Here is a 22,107-nt window from a genome sequence, read left to right as displayed (position 1 = left end):
CCGGGTTTTTTCCCGGTTTTCTATTGTTTCCTTACCAATTTCTTTATGGTTTTCTGTTTTTTCTTCATCTGTTTTCTTTGATTCTTTCATGATTTCACTGTTTTTTTTTACTTTGTTTCTTTCTCGGTTTTCATTGGTTGTTTGCTTTTCTATCTTTTCATGTCAATTATTTTACTCCCTCCGTCCGAAAATACTCGTCGGAGAAATGCATAAAAATGGATGTATCTAGAACTAAAATACGTCTAGATACATCCATCCCTCCGACGAGTATTTCGGGACGGAGGGAGTACATACACATTCAACATTTTTGGGTAGATATTAGGAACATTTTTTGTATACAGGTTAACATTTTCTAAATACATGATTACATTTTCTGAAAACTTATACCTTTTAGGTTTAATTTGTAAGGTTGTCGATGTTTCATGAGATGTTTATTTCCATTGAGGATTATAGCTATGTTTGTTGTTTGTTTGTTTGTTCCCATTTACAATCCTGTACGCTGCTATATACTGTGCTACGTTTTCTTCTTGTGTGTATTTGAGCAAACAAAATGATGAGAGAAATTATATCTTCAGTTTTCATCTTTCATGTCTTTCAGTCCATCTCAGATGGTTTTCTCCACTATATACGGTGCACTACTGTTTGTAGTATCTGATATGCTTACTCACTTACTCTCTGAGATGCTAGTTTTTTTTTTTGTATGGAATAAAATGCTGGAATTGCTTGAGCCTTTTAGGTGGTACTCCCTCCGTACCAAAATATAAGAAGTTTTTGCTCTTCAAATTGGACTAGAAAAACATCTCTCCCGCCTGTGTTTTATCTAATAATTTTTATCATCCCAGGTATTGCTACGCAGATAATTAAGAGACATTCTGATTAATTCACTAATCGGTCTGCTCCAGCGAAGCGCTTGAGGCTGAGCCTGAGACCGGGTGGTCGGAGGAGACGAGCTGATTTGAAATCAAAAGCAAAAGGGATACAGGAGTACAGCATGTGCTCTATTAGAGAAAATCGGTGGGAATATAGAAATTCTATGCTTATACTTGCAATGTACCTTGGGTACCAAAGTATTATTTCTTGCTTGTACTAGTGCCTCACCAAAACAAGTCATAATATGCACGAACGGAGAGCACTAATTGCCTCAGCGGAACAACTTCAGATACATCCTATAAATTGATGCTTCCAAGTCTGCATAGGCACCACCAACATCAACCTGCATGTTTGCGCAGCCGCAGCAACCAAACATCAGCAACGATAGCCAGTTAGCCACCACCAACACCAAATCCATGGCGTCCTCTCGCATCCTCCTCCTAGCCGCGATCCTCATGGCCCTGGCTTCTGTCCAGGCGCGTGGCCAGAGCATGCCGCCTTCACCGGCAATGGCATTGGCAACAGCCGCTCGCGGTGGCAATTGCACGTTGAATGGCGCAGTCACGCTTGGAGCGTGTCTTAAACTTCAACCGGGCAGGACAAGCCCGTCCGACAAGAACCGTTGCTGCCCTCGAATCCAGGGGATGCAGAGTGCCGCCGACTGTCTCTGCTTTGCCTTCATGCTGGCTGGTGGCCTTGTCGCCAGCAATGCCGCCGATGGCGTCAATTCCGTGCTCGGCGTGTGCGGCATGGCCCGCATCCCCAACCTGGTTTGCCTAGTGGCCTCTGGAACGGTCTAATTGGCCTCGGACTCGCTGGTGAGCTCAATGAGTGTTGGCTGCAGGCAGACTCACACTCTGAGAGGTGCATCAGCGAACCTACGTCACCTATGAAATATAAGTGTTGCCTAAATAATCTGCCTACTAGCATGTACTGGTTTTGACCCAGCTTACTATGCGCATACTCATTTTCCAAATAAATAAGAATTTGCGATCTACTTATCATACTTGTTGTGTGGGCCCATCTGACGACTATGTATTTAGAGCACCTACAACCATAGACACCAAAATCCGGCCCTCAAATGTGTGCGGGCGCGCCCGGTCGGACAGTGACCGGACAACACAAAAAGTTGATTCCGCGATCACAAACACGATTTTCAAAGCATCAAATTCATATTATTACATGGAACATAAAACTAAACTTGGGCGGAGCTTCGTCCGGCTCCGCCCTGTCCATGACCGGTGGATGGCTGCGCCACTCGAAGTGTTGGTGCAGTCGTTGGCAAGGTAGAGTAGGACACGAGACATGTACCGGCTCATGGGACTCGACTCTCCGCTGTCTCCCATGTCCTACTCTTCCTCGTCGGAGCCTTTCGCCGTTGGATGTGATATCGATTATGGATCAGTCGTGGCCGGAGCCGCCGGCGTCCACCACAGCGCGGTTGTGGTGCCCGGGGTCGGTGGGCACTATACATGGCGCTGGAGAGTGCGACTCCACCTCACCAACGTCCGCCGCAAGGGTTGACACAGCCTTTCGCGCCCACTATCTCGCCCGGCGGGCACGCCGCACCATATTTGCGTCGGACGACTCCCATGCTTTCACCTATTGCATGGAGTCTCTCACAGGAGAGCAAACATGAGGCCATTGTCGAGGCAAAGCTGCGTGTGTGACGTGTCTTGACTTCCCAACCATTTTACTATTTCTTGCAGATCCGTTAATTATTTTGGCAAAACGAATGAGGTTGTGATTGTCTTTATTTTTTTGCAGACTTCTAGATCTTACTGAAGGCTTATTTTTGGAATTATTCAAGTTTTTTCTCAAAAGTTTATATATGTATGTCGACCGGGGCAATGGTCGTATTTTGGTATTGGTTGACGCATGTGTGTTATATAGAATGTAAGCATTCTGCTTATTTATCCTTTTTCATCTAATGCTAATAGCAAATATAGTTAGGAACTGGAGAAAGGAAATCGACAATTAGATGTAGGTCATATTATCACAATATCCGCGTTTAGTTATTATTCTTCTTCCACCACCAACACTAACATGCATGTGCACATAAAAAGAGCTGAGCTCTAACCAAATTTGATCAATTCTAAAATAGTTCGTTAAACTGAGAACTTATTTACTTCATTTTTTTGTTTGTCGTTGTAAACTAATAATTATTTTAGTCAGTAGATGTTTGCATATGAAGCGGACTAGGACTTAGAGTTTTGCCACTGTTCTATTCTAATGAAAGCTGAGATGTGATCATTTTCAGTTTAATTGTTGTTCAAAAATCTGATCACTCAAAGGAACATGCAGAAATGGGTGCATCATCAAACTGTATACAAAATGACACTGAATGATGTAAAAATTACCCATTATTGCTATGCCTAGAAAGCAAGTTAGTTGATGGTGCCAAGAAGCCATGAACCATCAACGTGCTATTACTGAAAAATATGATATCTATTTGGATAAGTTTAGAGGCGGAAATGTTTGTATTCTATTAAGTGTTTATAGCTAGAACATTTCTTTTGTCAAGAGATGAGCCCTAACAGGTTCTGCATATGTACGTGGATGATCTTGAAATACCTAGATGGGTATACTCTAAATACCTAGATGATTATTCAGCATAAACAAAGCCACACTATCATTTTAACACAAGAAGCAAGCATTGTTCCATATAGAAATAGCTATTGTTTGTGCTGAGTAGCAAATTCATACTTATGGGCCATCAAGAAAAGCAAAATCACCCATGCCGGTGAGATATACCTGTTCCATATGACGCTGTGGAAGTCTTTCACCTTGGCGAAGCACCACCGGACCGTCGCAAGCATGCCATAGCTCCATGTCTAACGCTTCACCAGAACTCCCAGCACAAAGTATTCATCATGTGAACGAGGCATACAATTCAATGGACCATTCATCTTAACTTATAACTGTTAGCTCTAATCTTGATTTAGTTATTTGCATGTAGCTAGCTGTGTTCCTGTAGTTCCGGCGAAGACACGCAAGGCGAGATTCTGGAGCGGCCGTGCGATGCCGTAAGTCCGGTGATATGCCGTTGGTGGTGTGACGCTGCTGCAGTGCATGCAGGAACAATGTATCGCTGTTGGTGGTCAGACTATCAAAACTAGAAATTCTTTATGAGGCACAACAAAAGCACCAGTTCATCAACCTAGACGACAATATTAGTAAAAGCTGTCTTTTTCTAGAAAACAATGCTTGTTCGCCTTGAATATAAGAATATAATCACTGCTCCTATTAAGAAGCGAGACAAGCGTCCAAGCCCACTTATTTGCTTCCTCACCATCCACCCAGGAGTAAAGGGCAACCTGGTGCATGTAGCTCCCGCTTGCGCAGGGTCCAGGGAAGGGTCCGACCACTTTGGGTCTATAGTACGCAGCCTTTCCCTACATTTATGTAAGAGGCTGTTTCACCCAGGAGTGTTCTAAAAAAAACAATTACACGCCACGGAAGCTCAATTCAGGCAAAAGAAGCCAAGGAAACGCACGGCCACCAGATACAGCAAGAGAAGCAAGGGAACCGAAGCGCCGGAGTTAGCCATCTCTGCAGTACTCCCTCCGTGTATTTCTTAACGGAGGGAGTACTTACTAGTGCTTATTCTCAATCCACCATTCCTTTCCTTTGTTCACGCTATATATCTACCACAGCCACTCACTGGTCTCATTATCTATATATACTGGTACAATGCCCGTGTCGTTGTCACAAGCCAAAAAACTTATATATTTATGAGTGTATTGTTATAAATATCGCCCCTTCTAATATATATTTTCTCGTCCCATATATAAACACACTGCAGCGACAGGTTCAACATGCATAAGAAAAGACAATGAGATAAAATTCTGCAATTAATGAAAATGCACTTCGTTTAAAGTGTATATATCTTTGTAGACTAAGGCATAGCCTAGTGGTGGAAAGAGGCTAATATCTTTCCACCCACCCAGGTTCAAGGTACGGTACTTGCAATTTGGATTTGTTACACCAACTATATTGCAGGGGCCTCCCTTACAGTCTTTCTATCAAAAAAGTGTATATATCTCATTGAGTTTTCAAACTCTCCCAACAACAATGGCTTAGGGTTAAGTGGGTTTATTATGAATGGCTCGCAAATGTAAGAGATAAATTGTATAATATTATCAAATACAAGACAGATAAAATGAAAAGGGACAATTATACATATGTTGTAAAAATGACAAGTCACCTTCTCAGCCCAAGCTCAAATGAGCTCTAGTGAACAATAAAATAAAAAAAATAAAGAATAAAAATATGAATTTTTTTTGACAAACATTGATAAATGTTCTAAGAGCTTGCAAAATTTCATCATGGAATTACATTCCTAGAAGTTTTGCCAAATAAAACTAAATCGATATTCTGAAAATGCTACTTGATTTTGTTCTAATTTTGCCACGACTCCCACAAATGTGATTCCATGATGAAATTTTGCAAGATCTTACTCGATATTTGTCACAAAAAAGAATTCATTTTTTTAATCTTTTTTGATATTACTGTTCACCCAAGCTCATTTGAGCTTAGGTTGAGAAACTCCATTTGCATAAATATGGGTGTATTTTCGGTCCCATCCAGCTATGGCTGCAAATAGTCGAGCTCGAACTAGTTAGCATTAGCTTAGCTCGGCTCATAAATTCGAGTCGTACAAAATGGCTTGTACTCAGCTTATAATGACCTTGAGCTAATTTTGAGCTAAATAAGATGATAAAAATCCTATAATCTAGGACCATTTGTCCAACTACATAGACCACACCAACGCAAGGAAACACAAGAAGGTACGTTTGTCCATAAATAATAGGGTACTTAGCACACGACTAACCACATATTAACACACACGTATAGCTAAATGAATTACAAAATTCCTGTAATTTGATGCTCCTTTGGGCAACAAATACTTTAACTGAAAGGTGAAGCAGAAGTATGAATTACTAACCATTACTAATGACCCATCTACACAATTGAGAGATTCTATATGTAGTGTTAGTATTATGCATATGAGAATATCACAAAGATGGACGTGTGCTTTCCTGCTCTGATCCTTGACCATGAGCTGAAGTGTTATAATTTGCTTATTGTTCCTTGGTCCTGCATGCATGGAACCAAACATTACTCATAATCCTTTTTACATAACTAAACAAAAATTAGACCAACGGGGGAGGAGCCCTGTGACATTATTAGTAAGAAAGAAGGTGTGGGACATCAAGTTTTAGATCTGTGAAATAAATTCCGCCCGTAGGACTGCGGTGCGTGCTCTTGCCACTGGGCTAGATGCCAATCCATTTTACGCGATTAAACTAAACGTTGAAAAAAAGTCTAAACAACTTCACACAAATAAAATGACATGTTTAATGAAACAAATTCAGTGAAATAAGTGTTCATGTTGGCGAACACATCAATATAAAATGGAAAGTATCAATCAACTTTCACAAGTGCCGTGTACCCTAAACCCTAAACCCTAAATCCTCGTTGGCGAAGTCGTCCCACCACATACCCCTCACTCCGGAGCCCCATGTACGAAGCAACACCGTCAGGAAGGGGTGCGACGACAACGACGCTGTTGCCCAGACATGTCCTAGGGTTTTCCCTGGCACATGGATAAAGAAGGTGAAAGTGGTCACCGGACGCCCTCCAAGGAGGAGTTGTGGCACCCGCTGGCGTCACCGCATTGGAGTTAGACGAGCCAACAAGGATTTCTCCCACCCCCAGAACACCACTTCCCAACCGCTCTGGAGTCTTCCAGCCAGCACGCCACCCGCCTGCTTGCGCCACCACGGTTTTGATGCCACCCACATCGTCTCACCGTGGCCCCCATCGCGAGACCTAGAGGACAGAAGATGAGAACGCAGGGAGCCGGGGCCAGCAGCACCACGGCCGAGGAGGAGGGAACAACCTCCACCGCCGTCGCACGAGAGGCCAGTGCCTCCAGTGCCATTGCGGTAGCTGGTCGGACGCAATAGTAGGAGGCAAACCAGGCCACCCGGGCTCAGATCGAGCCCACCAAGGCCCAATCGGGCTCAGATCGAGCCCGTGAAGTCTCCACCGCCATGCTGCTGCAAGCGACGATGGCGACGCCACCACCCAGGTTCTCGCCGCCCCACCGCCACCTCTAGGAGGCTACGCCGCAAACCGGAGCCACCGGCCCGCCCCACCCAGATGGGGCCCGAAGGGGCCCAGATCTGGCACGAGCAGGCGCCGCCAGCCCGCACCGCCGTGGAGCCCCGCCGCCAACCGCCGCGCCTCACACCACTGACCACCGACGCCAGCGACGAGCCACCTCGCCGCCGCGCCGCACCACCGCCACCTGAATGCACCGATCGGAGCAGCGTACCCCCCGCAAGAGCCGCCATGGGAGGGAAAAGCTGCGGGCCGCCGCCGGCAGCGCCGCCCGGGCCGATCCCGACGACGTAAGCCGGCGATGGCGGGGAGCAGGAGGCTTGGGGAGGACGTTGGGGAAGAGGGACGAGGGGCGCGGCTGGCCGCCCTCGGGGGAGGGGGTGGGGAGGGGGCGGACGTGGTCGCGATCGTGAGAGGGCGAGGAAGAAATTTGGCCAGCGTACCACATTTTTTTTAGCTATGTAAGAATTCCATAAAATGGTTTTTATGAAGAAAAAAACACCATAATAAACGCCTTCTTTGTTTTTCCTTTTCATTTTTGCATTTTTTTTCTAATATATGGTGAACATTTTTTAAAGACACAATTGAATATTTATTTAGTAGGCGGTGTACTTTTTTAAATATACAATGAACACATTGGAAATTTATTTATTATATGGCAAATTTATTTATATACCGTAGTTGTTATCATGTATGGTGACCTTTTTTCTATTGTACTGTGATTTTTTTTATATAGGCTAAACATTTTCCATACTGAACAATTTTAATTCTTTCTATATTGGTTTTACATTTTTTTAGCTATGTAACAATTTCATAAAATGGTTTTGAGGAAAAAAACACACCATAAAAATAGCATAGAAGAAAACAAAGAAAAGCGCTAAAAACCGCCATACAAAATGCGTAGAAGAAAAATAAAGAAAACCTCCTATGTTGAAGACAACGACTAGGCATGAAGATAAAAGCAAGTCATCCAAAATACAATGAGCAGCAGTTTACTTCACCAAATTTCTCTCTATCTACATCTGTACACTATATATCTAGCTATGCATTGTACTCTCTTAAGTGAGTGTCTACTCCATTCTACTTTGCTAAATTATGTACTGTATTGTTCTCAAGATATTTGACAACATAAAATGAACTACCAACAACAAACACAACAACCAACAAATGAAGTTACGCCTTAGCCAATGGACGGGCCTATGCACGGGCACAGCGTACCGCCACACCTCCGCCTTGTTAGTTAAAAACAATTGTGCGGCAAAGGTCCCCTTTACCCAGTAATATACTCAATATCTTTGGCGTCTGTCACCACCAACTTCAGCAGGTGGTATATTGAGCTTATAATACGTAAACTTGGCAAATCTTTCTTGCAGTGAAAAAAGTAAATAGAATTTTTTATCCCAAACGACTATGCCATGTGACTCTTGGTTGCCCAGTTCCATTTCGCGAGCTCTCGGCACGACGCGTATTGCCCGTGTTTTTGTTTTGCCGAGTATTATTCTGACAGATCTCAGCGAACTGAACTCTCTACCGAATACGCAATATTGCCGGGTATGGTTCTTGGTAAAGGCTGGTGTGGCGAGAGCCCATGAAAGGGAACACGACAAATGGCAGTGCACTCAGGAAGGGTTCCAAACTGGTTTTTACAAAAGCAAAAGGGATACATGAGTATACCATATGCTCTATTAGAGAAAATCGGTGGGGATGTAGAAATTCTACGCTTATACTTGCAACGTACTGTTGGAAATATGCCCTAGAGGCAATAATAAATTGGTTATTATTATATTTCCTTGTTCATGATAATCATTTATTATCCATGCTATAATTGTATTGATAGGAAACCCAGATACATGTGTGGATACATAAACAACACCATGTCCCTAGTAAGCCTCTAGTTGACTAGCTCGTTGATCAATAGATGGTTACGGTTTCCTGACCATGGACATTGGATGTCGTTGATAACGGGATCACATCATTAGGAGAATGATGTGATGGACAAGACCCAATCCTAAGCCTAGCACAAAGATCGTAGTTCGTATGCTAAAGCTTTTCTAATGTCAAGTATCGTTTTCTTAGACCATGAGATTGTGCAACTCCCGGATACCGTAGGAATGCTTTGGGTGTACCAAACGTCACAACGTAACTGGGTGACTATAAAGGTGCACTACAGGTATCTCCGAAAGTGTCTGTTGGGTTGGCACGAATCGAGACTGGGATTTGTCACTCCGTGTGACGGAGAGGTATCTCTGGGCCCACTCGGTAGGACATCGTCATAATGTGCACAATGTGATCAAAGATTTGATCACGGGATGATGTGTTACGGAAACGAGTAAAAGAGACTTGCCGGTAACGAGATTGAACAAGGTATCGGTATACCGACGATCGAATTTCGGGCAAGTACAATACCGCTAGACAAAGGGAATTGTATACGGGATTGATTAAGTCCTTGACATCGTGTTTCATCCGATGAGATCATCGTGGAACATGTGGGAGCCAACATGGGTATCCAGATCCCGCTGTTAGTTATTGACCGGAGAACGTCTCGGTCATGTCTGCATGGTTCCCGAACCCGTAGGGTCTACACACTTAAGGTTCGATGACGCTAGGGTTATAAAGGAAGTTTCTATGTGGTTACCGAATGTTGTTCGGAGTCCCGGATGAGATCTCGGACGTCACGAGGAGTTCCGGAATGGTCCGGAGGTAAAGATTTATATATGGGAAGTCCTGTTTTGGTCACCGGAAAAGTTTCGGGTTTTTCCGGTAACGTACCGAGACCACCGGGAGGGTCCCGGGGGTCCACCAAGTGGGGCCACCATCCCCGGAGGGCTTCATGGGCCAAGTGTGGGAGGGGACCAGCCCCAGGTGGGCTGGTGCGCCCCCCCCACAAGGGCCCAAGGCGCCTAGGGTTTGGGGGAGGGGGCAAACCCACCTAACTTGGGGGGCAAGTTTCCCCTCTTCCCCCCTTGGCCGCACCCTAGATGGGATTGGGGGCAGCCGCACCCCTTGGGGTGGAAACCCTAGAGGGGGCGCACCCCCCTCCGTCTCCCCTATATATACTTGAGGGTTTTGGGGCTGCCAACAGATGAGTTTGACCTCTCCTTGGCGCAGCCCTACCTCTCTCCCTTCTCCTCTCACGCGGTGCTTGGCGAAGCCCTGCAGGATTGCCACGCTCCTCCACCACCACCATGCCGTTGTGCTGCTGCTGGACAGAGTCTTCCTCAACCTCTCCCTCTCTCCTTGCTGGATCAAGGCGTGGGAGACGTCACCGGGCTGTACGTGTGTTGAACGCGGAGGTGCCGTCCGTTCGGCACTAGGATCTCCGGTGATTTGGATCACGACGAGTACGACTCCTTCAACCCCGTTCTCTTGAACGCTTCCACTTAGCGATCTACAAGGGTATGTAGATGCACTCTCCTTCCCCTCGTTGCTGGTTTCTCCATAGATAGATCTTGGTGACACGTAGGAAAATTTTGAATTTCTGCTACGTTCCCCAACAGTGGTATCAGAGCTAGGTCTATTGCGTAGATTCTTTGCACGAGTAGAACACAAAGTAGTTGTGGGCGTTGATGTTGTTCAACATGCTTACCGTTACTAGTCCAATCTTGTTTCGACGGTATTGTGGGATGAAGCGGCCCGGACCGACCTTACACGTACTCTTACGTGAGACAGGTTCCACCGACTGACATGCACTTGGTGCATAAGGTGGCTAGCGGGTGCCAGTCTCTCCCACCTTAGTCGGAACGGATTCGATGAAAAGGGTCCTTATGAAGGGTAAATAGCAATTGGCATATCACGTTGTGGTTTTGCGTAGGTAAGAAACGTTCTTGCTAGAAACCCATAGCAGCCACGTAAAACATGCAAACAACAATTAGAGGACGTCTAACTTGTTTTTGCAGGGTATGCTATGTGATGTGATATGGCCAAGAAGAATGTGATGAATGATATGTGATGTATGAGATTGACCATGTTCTTGTAATAGGAATCACGACTTGCATGTCGATGAGAATGACAACCGGCAGGAGCCATAGGAGTTGTCTTTATTTATTGTATGACCTGCGTGTCATTAAACAATGCCATGTAATTACTTTACTTTATTGCTAACCGGTAGCCATAGTAGTAGAAGTAATAGTTGGCGAGACAACTTCATGAAAACACGATGATGTAGATCATGATGATGGAGATCATGGTGTCATGCCGGTGACGATGATGATCATGGAGCCCCGAAGATGGAGACCAATGGAGCTATATGATATTGGCCATATCATGTCACTACTATATAATTGCATGTGATGTTTATTATGTTTATGCATCTTGTTTACTTAGAAAGACGATAGTAAATAAGATGATCCCTTACAACAATTTCAAGAAGTGTTCTCCCCTAACTGTGCACCGTTGCTAAAGTTCGTCGCTTCTAAGCACCACGTGATGATCGGGTGTGATGGATTCTTACGTTCACATACAACGGGTGTAAGACAGATTTACACACGCGAAACACTTAGGGTTAACTTGACGAGCCTAGCTTGTACAGACATGGCCTCGGAACACAGAGACCGAGAGGTCGAGCATGAGTCGTATAGTAGATACGATCAACATGAAGATGTTCACCGATGATGACTAGTCCGTCTCACGTGATCATCGGACACGGCCTAGTTGACTCGGATCATGTAATCACTTAGATGACTAAAGGGATGTCTATCTGAGTGGGAGTTCATAAGATGAACTTAATTATCCTGAACATAGTCAAAAGATCTTTGCAAATTATGTCGTAAACTCGCGCTTTAGTTCCACTGTTTAGATATGTTCCTAGAGAAAATATAGTTGAAAGTTGACAGTAGCGATTATGCGGACAGAAGAAGCCTTATGTCCTTAATGCACCGCTCAGTGTGCTGAATCCCAAACATTGTTTGTGGATGTTGCGAACATCGGACATACACGTTTTGATAACTACATGATATTTCAGTTAAACGGTTTAGAGTTGAGGCACCAAAGACGTTTTCGAAATGTCGCGGAACATATGAGATGTTTCGAGGGCTGAAATTGGGATTTCAGGCGCGTGCCCACGTCAAGAGGTATGAGACCTCCGACGATTTTCTTAGCCTGCAAACTAAGGGAGAAAAACTCAATCGTTGAGCTTGTGCTCAGATTGTCTGAGTACAACAATCACTTGAATCGAGTGGGAGTTGATCTTCCAGATGAGATAGTGATGTTTCTCCAAAGTCACTGCCACCAAGCTGCTAGAGCTTCGTGATGAACTATAACATATCAGGGATAGATATGATGATCCTTGAGGTATTCACGATGTTTGACACCGCGAAAGTAGAAATCAAGAAGGAGCATCAATTGTTGATGGTTGGTGAAACCACTAGTTTCAAGAAGGGCAAGGGCAAGAAGGGACACTTCATGAAACGGCAAATCAGTTGCTGCTCCAGTGAAGAAACCCAAGGTTGAACCCAAACCCGAGACTAAGTGCTTCTGTAATAAGGGGAACATCCATTGGAGCAGAATTACCCTAGATACTTGGTAGATAAGAAGGCTGGCAAGGTCAATGGAAGTATATTGGATATACATTATGTTAATGTGTACTTTACTAGTACTCCTAGTAGCACCAGGGTATTAGATACCGGTTCGGTTGCTAAGTGTTAGTAACTTGAAATAAAAGCTATGGAATAAACGGAGACTAGCTAAAGGTGAGCTGACGATATGTGTTGGAAGTGTTTCCAAGGTTGATGTGATCAAATATCGCACGCTCCCTCTACCATCGAGATTGGTGTTAAACCTAAATAATTGTTATTTGGTGTTTGCGTTGAGCATAGACATGATTGGATTATGTCTATCGCAATATAGTTATTCGTTTAAGGAGAACAATGGTTACTCTGTTTATTTGAATAATACCTTCAATGGTCTTGCACCTAAAGGAATGGTTTATTGAATCTCGATCGTAATGATACACATTTTCATGCCAAAAGATATAAGATAGTAATGATAGTACCACTTACTTGTGGCACTGCCATGTAAGTCATATTGGTATAATACGCATGAAGAAGCTCCATGTTGATGGATCTTTGGACTCACTCATTTTTGAAAAGTTTGAGACATGCAAACCATGTCTATTGGTGTATACGCATGAAGAAACTCCATGCAGATGGATCGTTTGGACTCACTTGATTTTGAATCACTTGAGATATGCAAAACATACAACATGGGCAAGATGACTGAAAAGCCTCGGTTTCAGTAAGATGGAACAAGGTAGCAACCTGTTGGAAGTAACACATTTTGATGCGTGCAGTCCAATGAGTGCTGAGGCATGCAGTGAATATCGTTATGTTCTGACTTCACAGATGATTCGAGTAGATGTTGAGTATATTTACTTGATGAAACACAAGTCTGAATTATTGAATGGTGCAAGTTATTTCAGAGTGAAGTTGAAGATCATTGTGACAAGAGGATAAAATGTCTATGATATGATCATAGAGATGAGTATCTGAGTTACGAGCTTTGGTACGCAATTAAGACATTGTGGAAATTGTTTCACAATTAATACCGCCTGGAACACCATAGTGTGATGGTGTGTCCGAACATCATAGTTGCACCCTATTGGATATGGTGCGTACCATGATGTCTCTTATAGAATTACCACTATCGTTCATGGGTTAGGCATTAGAGACAACCGCACTCACTTTAAATAGGGCACCACGTAATTCCGTTGAGACGACACCGTTTGGAGAAACCTAAGTTGTCGTTTCTTAAAAGTTTGGGGCTGCGACGCTTATGTGAAAAAGTTTCAAGTTGATAAGCTCGAACCCAAAGCGGATAAAATGCATCTTCATAGGACACCCAAAACAGTTGGGTATACCTCCTAATTCAGATCCGAAAGCAATAGGGATTGTTTCTTGAATCGGGTCCTTTCTCGAGGAAAAGTTTGTCTCGAGAAGTTGAGTGGGAGGATGGTGGAGACTTGATAAGGTTATTGAACCATCACTTCAACCAGTGTGTAGCAGGGCACAGGAAGTTGTTCATGTGGCACCTACACCAATTGAAGTGGAAGCTGATGATAGTGATCATGATGCTTCGGATCAAGTCACTACCGAACCTCGTAGGACGACAAGGACGCGTACTGCTTCGGAGTGGTACGGTGATCCTGTCTTGAAGGTCATGTTGCTAAACAACAATGAACCTACGAGCCATGGAGAACCGATGGTGGGCCCATATTCCGACAAATGGTTAGAAGCCATGAAATCCGAGATAGGATCCATGTATCAGAACAAAGCATGAACTTTGGTGAACTTGCCCGATGATCGGCAAGCCATTGAGATAAATGGATCTTTAAGAAGAAGACGGACGTGGACGGTAATGTCACCGTCTATGAAGCTCGACTTGTGGCGAAGAGTTTTCACAAGTTCAAGGAGTTGACTACGATGAGATCTTTCTCATCCGTAGCGATGCTTAAGTCCGTCGGAATCATGTTAGCATTAGCTGCATTTATGAAATCTGGCAGATGGATGTCAAGACGAGTTTCCTTACCAGTTTTCGTAAGGAAAGGTTGTATGTGATACAATCAGAAAAGTTTTGTCAATCCTAAGGATGCTAAAAGGTATGCTGGCTCCAGCGATCCTTCTAAGGACTGGAGTAAGCATCTCGGAGTTGGAATGTACGCTTTGATGAGATGATCAAAGATTTTGGATTTATACAAAGTTTATGAGAAACTTGTATTTCCAAAGAAGTGAGTGGGAGCACTATAGAATTTCTGATGAGTATATGTTGTTGACATATTGATGATCAGAAATGATGTAGAATTTTCTGGAAAGCATATAGGGTTATTTGAAAGGTGTTTTTCAATAGAAAACCTGGATTAGGCTACTTGAACAATAAGCATCAAGATCTATAAGATAGATCAAAATGTTTAATAATACTTTCAAATGAGCACATACCTTGACATAATCTTGAAGGTGTTCAAGATGGATCAGTCAAAGAAGGAGTTCTTGCCTGAGTTGTAAGGTACGAAGTTAAGACTTAAAGCTCGACCATGGCAGAAAAGAGAAAAAGGACGAAGGTCGTCCCCTAAGCTTTAGACGTAGGCTCTACAGTATGCTAGCTAAGTACCGCACCTGATGTGTGCCTTGCCACATGTCTGGCAAGAGGGTACAAAGGTGATAAAGGAGTGGATCACCAGATAGCGGTCAAAATTATCCTTAGAGGAATAAGGATATATTTCTCGATTATGGAAGTGATAAAGAGTTCGGCGTAAAGGGTTAAGTTGATGCAAGCTTTAACACCTATCCGAGTGACTCTGAGTAGCAAACCGGATACGTATAGTGGAGCAACCATTTGGAATAGCTCCAAGTGGAGCGTGGAAGCAGCATTTACAATATGACATAGAGATTTGCGAAGTACATACGGATCTGAATGTTGCAGACCCGTTGACTAAAACTTCTCTCTCAAGCAAAACATGATCAAACCCCAGAACTCATTGAGTCTTAATCACATGATGATGTGAACTAGTTTAATGACACTAGTAAACTCTTTGGATGTTGGTCACATGGCGATGTAACCTGTGAGTGTTAATCACATGACGATGTGAACTAGATTATTGACTCTAGTGCAAGTGGGAGACTGTTGGAAATATGCCCTAGAGGCAATAATAAATTGGTTATTATTATATTTCCTTGTTCATGATAATCGATTATTATCCATGCTATAATTGTATTGATAGGAAACTCAGATACATGTGTGGATACATAGACAACACCATGTCCCTAGTAAGCCTCTAGTTGACTAGCTCGTTGATCAATAGATGGTTACGGTTTCCTGACCATGGACATTGGATGTCGTTGATAACGGGATCACATCATTAGGAGAATGATGTGATGGACAAGACCCAATCCTAAGCCTAGCACAAAGATCGTAGTTCGTATGCTAAAGCTTTTCTAATGTAAAGTATCGTTTCCTTAGACCATGAGATTGTGCAACTCCCGGATACCATAGGAATGCTTTGGGTGTACCAAACGTCACAACGTAATTGGGTGACTATAAAGGTGCACTACAGGTATCTCCGAAAGTGTCTGTTGGGTTGGCACGAATCGAGACTGGGATTTGTCACTCCGTGTGACGGAGAGGTATCTCTGGGCCCACTCGGTAGGACATCGTCATAATGTGCACAATGTGATCAAAGAGTTGATCACGGGATGATGTGTTACGGAAACGAGTAAAGGGACTTTCCGGTAACGAGATTGAACAAGGTATCGGTATACCGACGATCGAATCTCGGGCAAGTACAATACCGCTAGTCAAAGGGAATTGTATACGGGATTGATTAAGTCCTTGACATCGTGTTTCATCCGATGAGATCATCGTGGAACATGTGGGAGCCAACATGGGTATCCAGATCCCGCTGTTGGTTATTGACCGGAGAACGTCTCGGTCATGTCTGCATGGTTCCCGAACCCGTAGGGTCTACACACTTAAGGTTCGATGACGCTAGGGTTATAAAGGAAGTTTGTATGTTGTTACCGAATGTTGTTCGGAGTCCCGGATGAGATCCCGGACATCACGAGGAGTTCCGGAATGGTCCGGAGGTAAAGATTTATATATGGGAAGTCCTGTTTTGGTCACCGGAAAAGTTTCGGGTTTTTCCGGTAACGTACCGGGACCACCGAGAAGGTCCCGGGGGTTCACCAAGTGGGGCCACCATCCCCGGAGGCCAAGTGTGGGAGGGGACCAGCCCCAGGTGGGCTGGTGCGCCCCCCCACAAGGGCCCAAGGCGCCTAGGGTTTGGGGGAGGGGGCAAATCCACCTAACTTGGGGGGCAAGTTTCCCCTCTTCCCCTGTTGGAAATATGCCCTAGAGGCAATAATAAAAGGGGTTATTATTATATTTCCTTGTTCATGATAATTTTCTTTTATTCATGCTATAACTGTATTATCCGGAAATCGTAATACACGTGTGAATACATAGACCATAACATGTCCCTAGTGAGCTTCTAGTTGACTAGCTCGTTGGTCAACAGATAGTCATGGTTTCCTGACTATGGACATTAGATGTCATTGACAACGGGATCACGTCATTAGGAGAATGACGTGATGGACAAGACCCAATCCTAAGCATAGCACAAGATCGTATAGTTCATTTTGCTAGAGCTTTTCCAATGTCAAGTATCTCTTCCTTAGACCATGAGATCGTGTAACTCCCGGATACCGTAGGAGTGCTTTGGGTGTACCAAACGTCACAACGTAACTGGGTGACTATAAAGGTGCACTACAGGTATCTCCGAAAATGTCTGTTGGGTTGACACGGATCGAGACTGGGATTTGTCACTCCGTATGACGGAGAGGTATCTCTGGGCCCACTCGGTAATGCATCATCATAATGAGCTCAAAGTGACCAAGTGCTTGGTCACGGGATCATGCATTACGGTACGAGTAAAGTGACTTGCCGGTAACGAGACTGAACGAGGTATTGGGATACCGACGATCGAGTCTCGGGCATGTAACGTACCGATTGACAAAGGGAATAGTATACGGGGTTGCTTGAATCCTCGACATCGTGGTTCATCCGATGACATCATCGAGGAGCATGTGGGAGCCAACATGGGTATCCAGATCCTGCTGTTGGTTATTGACCTGAGAGCCGTCTCGGTCATGTCTGCGTGTCTCCCGAACCCGTAGGGTCTACACACTTAAGGTTCGGTGACGCTAGGGTTATTAGGAAGACTTGTATGTTATTACCGAATGTTGTTCGGAGTCCCGGATGAGATCCCGGATGTCACGAGGAGTTCCGGAAGGGTCCGGAGCTAAAGATTTATATATGGGAAGTTGTCAAACGGACACCGGAAAGTTTCGGGGTCATATCGGTATTGTACCGGGACCACCGGAGGGGTTCCGAGGGTCCACCGGGAGGGGCCACCCCTCCCGGGGGGCCACATGGGCTGCGTGGGGCAGAAACCAGCCCCTGGTGGGCTGGGCGCGCCCCCCCTTGGGCCCATGCGCCTAGGGTTGGGGGGGGGGGAACCCTAAAGGGGGGCGCACCCCCTTGCTTGGGGGGCAAGTTTCCCCCCCCCTGGCCGCCGCCCCCCTCTAGATCCCATCTAGAGGGGCCGGCCCCCCTTGCCCCTTCCCCTATAAATAGAGGGGTGAGGGGAGGGCAGCCGCACCACAAGTCAAGGCGCAGCCCTCCCCTCCCCAACACCTGTCCTCCTCCGTCACGTGCTTGGCGAAGCCCTGTCGAAGTACTGCCTCTCCACCATCATCACGCCGTCGTGCTGCCGGTGGAGCTGTCTTCCTCAACCTATCCTTCCTCCTTGCTGGATCAAGACGGGGGAGACGTCGCCCGTACCGTACGTGTGTTGAACGCGGAGGTGCTGTCCGTTCAGCACTTGGTCATCGGTGATCTGAATCACGTCGAGTACGACTCCATCATCACCGCTCCCTCGAACGCTTCCGTACGCGATCTACAAGTGGTATGTAGATGCAAACTCACTCCCTTGACTCGTTGCTTAGATGAACTCATAGATGGATCTTGGTGAAACCGTAGGAAAAATTTTAATTTTCTGCAACGTTCCCCAACAGTGGCATCATGAGCTAGGTCTATGCGTAGTTCTCTATTGCACGAGTAGAACACAATTTTGTTGTGGGCGTAGATCTTGTCAACTTGCTTGCCGCTACTAGTCTTATCTTGCTTCAGTGGTATTGTGGGATGAAGCGGCCCGGACCAACCTTACACGTACGCTTACGTGAGACCGGTTCCACCGGCTAACATGCACTAGTTGCATAAGGTGGCTGGCGGGTGTCTGTCTCTCCCACTTTAGTTGGAGCAGATTCGATGAAAAGGGTCCTTATGAAGGGTAAATAGAAGTTGATAAAATCACGTTGTGGTTATTCGTAGGTAAGAAAACGTTCTTGCTAGAACCCAATTGCAGCCACGTAAAAGATGCAACAACAATTAGAGAACGTCTAACTTGTTTTTGCAGCAATTGTCATGTGATGTGATATGTCCAGAAGTTGTGATGAATGATGAATGATATATTGTGATGTATGAGATCATGTTCTTGTAATAGGAATCACGACTTGCATGTCGATGAGTATGACAACCGGCAGGAGCCATAGGAGTTGTCTTTATTTTTGTATGACCTGCGTGTCATTGAAGAACGCCATGTAAACTACTTTACTTTATTGCTAAATGCGTTAGTCATAGAAGTAGAAGTAGTCGTTGGCGTGACAACTTCATGAAGACACGATGATGGAGATCATGATGATGGAGATCATGGTGTCATGCCGGTGACAAGATGATCATGGAGCCCCGAAGATGAAGATCAAAGGAGCTATATGATATTGGCCATATCATGTCACTACTTTATATAATTGCATGTGATGTTTATTATGTTTTATGCATCTTGTTTACTTAGAACGACGGTAGTAAATAAGATGATCCCTTACTACAATTTCAAGAAGTGTTCTCCCCTAACTGTGCACCGTTGCTAAAGTTCGTCGTTTCGAAGCACCACGTGATGATCGGGTGTGATAGATCCTTACGTTCACATACAACGGGTGTAAGACAGTTTTACACATGCAAAACACTTAGGGTTAACTTGACGAGCCTAGCATGTATAGACATGGCCTCGGAACACGGAGACCGAAAGGTCGAACACGAGTCATATGGAAGATACGATCAACATGAAAATGTTCACCGACGATGACTAGTCCGTCTCACGTGATGATCGAACACGGCCTAGTCGACTCGGATCGTGTAACACTTAGATGACCAGAGGGATGTCAAATCTGAGTGAGAGTTCATTCAATAATTTGATTAGATGAACTTAATTATCATGAACTTAGTCTAAAACCTTTTGCAAATATGTCTTGTAGATCAAATGGCCAATGCTCATGTCAACATGAACTTCAACGCGTTCCTAGAGAAAACCAAGCTGAAAGATGATGGAAGCAACTATACGGACTGGGTCCGGAACCTGAGGATCATCCTCATAGCAGCCAAGAAAGCATATGTCCTAGAAGCACCGTTAGGTGACCCACCTGCTCTCCCAGCACTGCAAGACGATTTGAACGTTTGGCAGACACGTGCTGATGATTACTCCCTCGTTTAGTGCGGCATGCTTTACAGCTTAGAACCGGGGCTCCAAAAGCGTTTTGAGCGACACAGAGCATATGAGATGTTCGAGGAGCTGAAACTAGTTTTCCAAGCTCATGCCCGGGTCGAGAGATATGAAGTCTCCGACAAGTTCTATAGTTGTAAGATGGAGGAAAACAGTTCTGTCAGTGAGCACATACTCAAAATGTCTGGGTTGCACAGCCGCCTGTCCCAGCTGGACATTAACCTCCCGGACGAGGCAGTCATTGACAGAATCCTTCAGTCGCTCCCACCAAGCTACAAGAGCTTCATGATGAACTACAATATGCAGCGGATGGTGAAGACCATTCCTGAAGTATTTTCAATGCTAAAGTCGGCAGAGGTTGAAATCAAGAAAGAACATCAAGTGTTGATGGTCAATAAGACCACTAAGTTCAAGAAGGGCAAGGGTAAGAAGAACTTCAAGAAGGACGACAAAGATGTTGCCGCGCCCGGTAAGCCAGTTGCCGGGAAGAAGTCAAAGAATGGACCCAAGCCCGAGACTGAGTGCTTTTATTGCAAGGGGAAGGGTCATTGGAAGCGGAACTGCCCCAAATACTTAGCGGATAAGAAGGCCGGCAACACTAAAGGTATATTTGATATACATGTAATTGATGTGTACCTTACCAGTACTCGTAGTAACTCCTGGGTATTTGATACCGGTGCCGTTGCTCATATTTGTAACTCACAGCAGGAGCTGCGGAATAAGCGGAGACTGGCGAAGGACGAGGTGACGATGCGCGTCGAGAATGGTTCCAAGGTCGATGTGATCGCCGTCGGCACGCTACCTCTACATTTACCTACGGGATTAGTTATAAACCTTAATAATTGTTATTTGGTGCCAAGTTTGAGCATGAACATTGTATCTGGATCTCGTTTGATGCGAGATGGCTACTCATTTAAATCCGAGAATAATGGTTGTTCTATTTATATGAGAGATATGTTTTATGGTCATGCCCCTATGGTCAATGGTTTATTCTTAATGAATCTCGAGCGTAATGTTACACATATTCTTAGCGTGAACACCAAAAGATGTAAAGTTGATAACGATAGTCCCACATACTTGTGGCACTGCCGCCTTGGTCACATTGGTGTCAAGCGCATGAAGAAGCTCCATGCTGATGGACTTTTGGAGTCTCTCGATTATGAATCATTTGACACATGCGAGCCATGCCTCATGGGCAAGATGACCAAGACTCCGTTCTCCGGAACAATGGAGCGAGCAACCAACTTGTTGGAAATCATACATACTGATGTGTGCGGTCCAATGAGCATTGAGGCTCGCGGAGGATATCGTTATGTTCTCACTCTCACTGATGACTTGAGTAGATATGGGTATGTCTACCTAATGAAACACAAGTCTGAGACCTTTGAAAAGTTCAAGGAATTTCAGAATGAGGTAGAGAATCAACGTGACCGAAAGATAAAATTCCTACGATCAGATCGTGGAGGAGAATACTTAAGTCATGAATTTGGTACACACTTAAGAAAATATGGAATTGTTTCACAACTCACGCCGCCTGGAACACCTCAGCGTAACGGTGTGTCCGAACGTCGTAATCACACTCTATTGGATATGGTGCGATCTATGATGTCTCTTACCGATTTACCGCTATCATTTTGGGGATACGCTCTAGAGACAGCTGCATTCACTTTAAATAGGGCACCGTCTAAATCCATTGAGACGACACTGTATGAATTATGGTTTGGGAAGAAACCTAAGTTGTCGTTTCTAAAAGTTTGGGGATGCGATGCTTATGTCAAGAAACTTCAACCTGAAAAGCTCGAACCCAAGTCGGAAAAATGCGTCTTCATAGGATACCCTAAGGAAACCATTGGGTATACCTTGTACTTAAGATCCGAGGGCAAGATCTTTGTTGCCAAGAACGGATCCTTCCTGGAAAAAGAGTTTCTCTCGAAAGAAGTAAGTGGAAGGAAAGTAGAACTCGATGAAGTACTACCTCTTGAGCGGGATAGTGGTGCAGCTCAGGA

The sequence above is a fragment of the Triticum dicoccoides genome, chromosome 5B (genome assembly GCF_002162155.2).
Source record: "Triticum dicoccoides isolate Atlit2015 ecotype Zavitan chromosome 5B, WEW_v2.0, whole genome shotgun sequence".
In the NCBI taxonomy this organism is placed as follows: Eukaryota; Viridiplantae; Streptophyta; class Magnoliopsida; order Poales; family Poaceae; genus Triticum; species Triticum dicoccoides.
The sequence above is the reverse complement of the archived record's forward strand: the minus strand, read 5'-3'. Positions refer to the sequence as shown.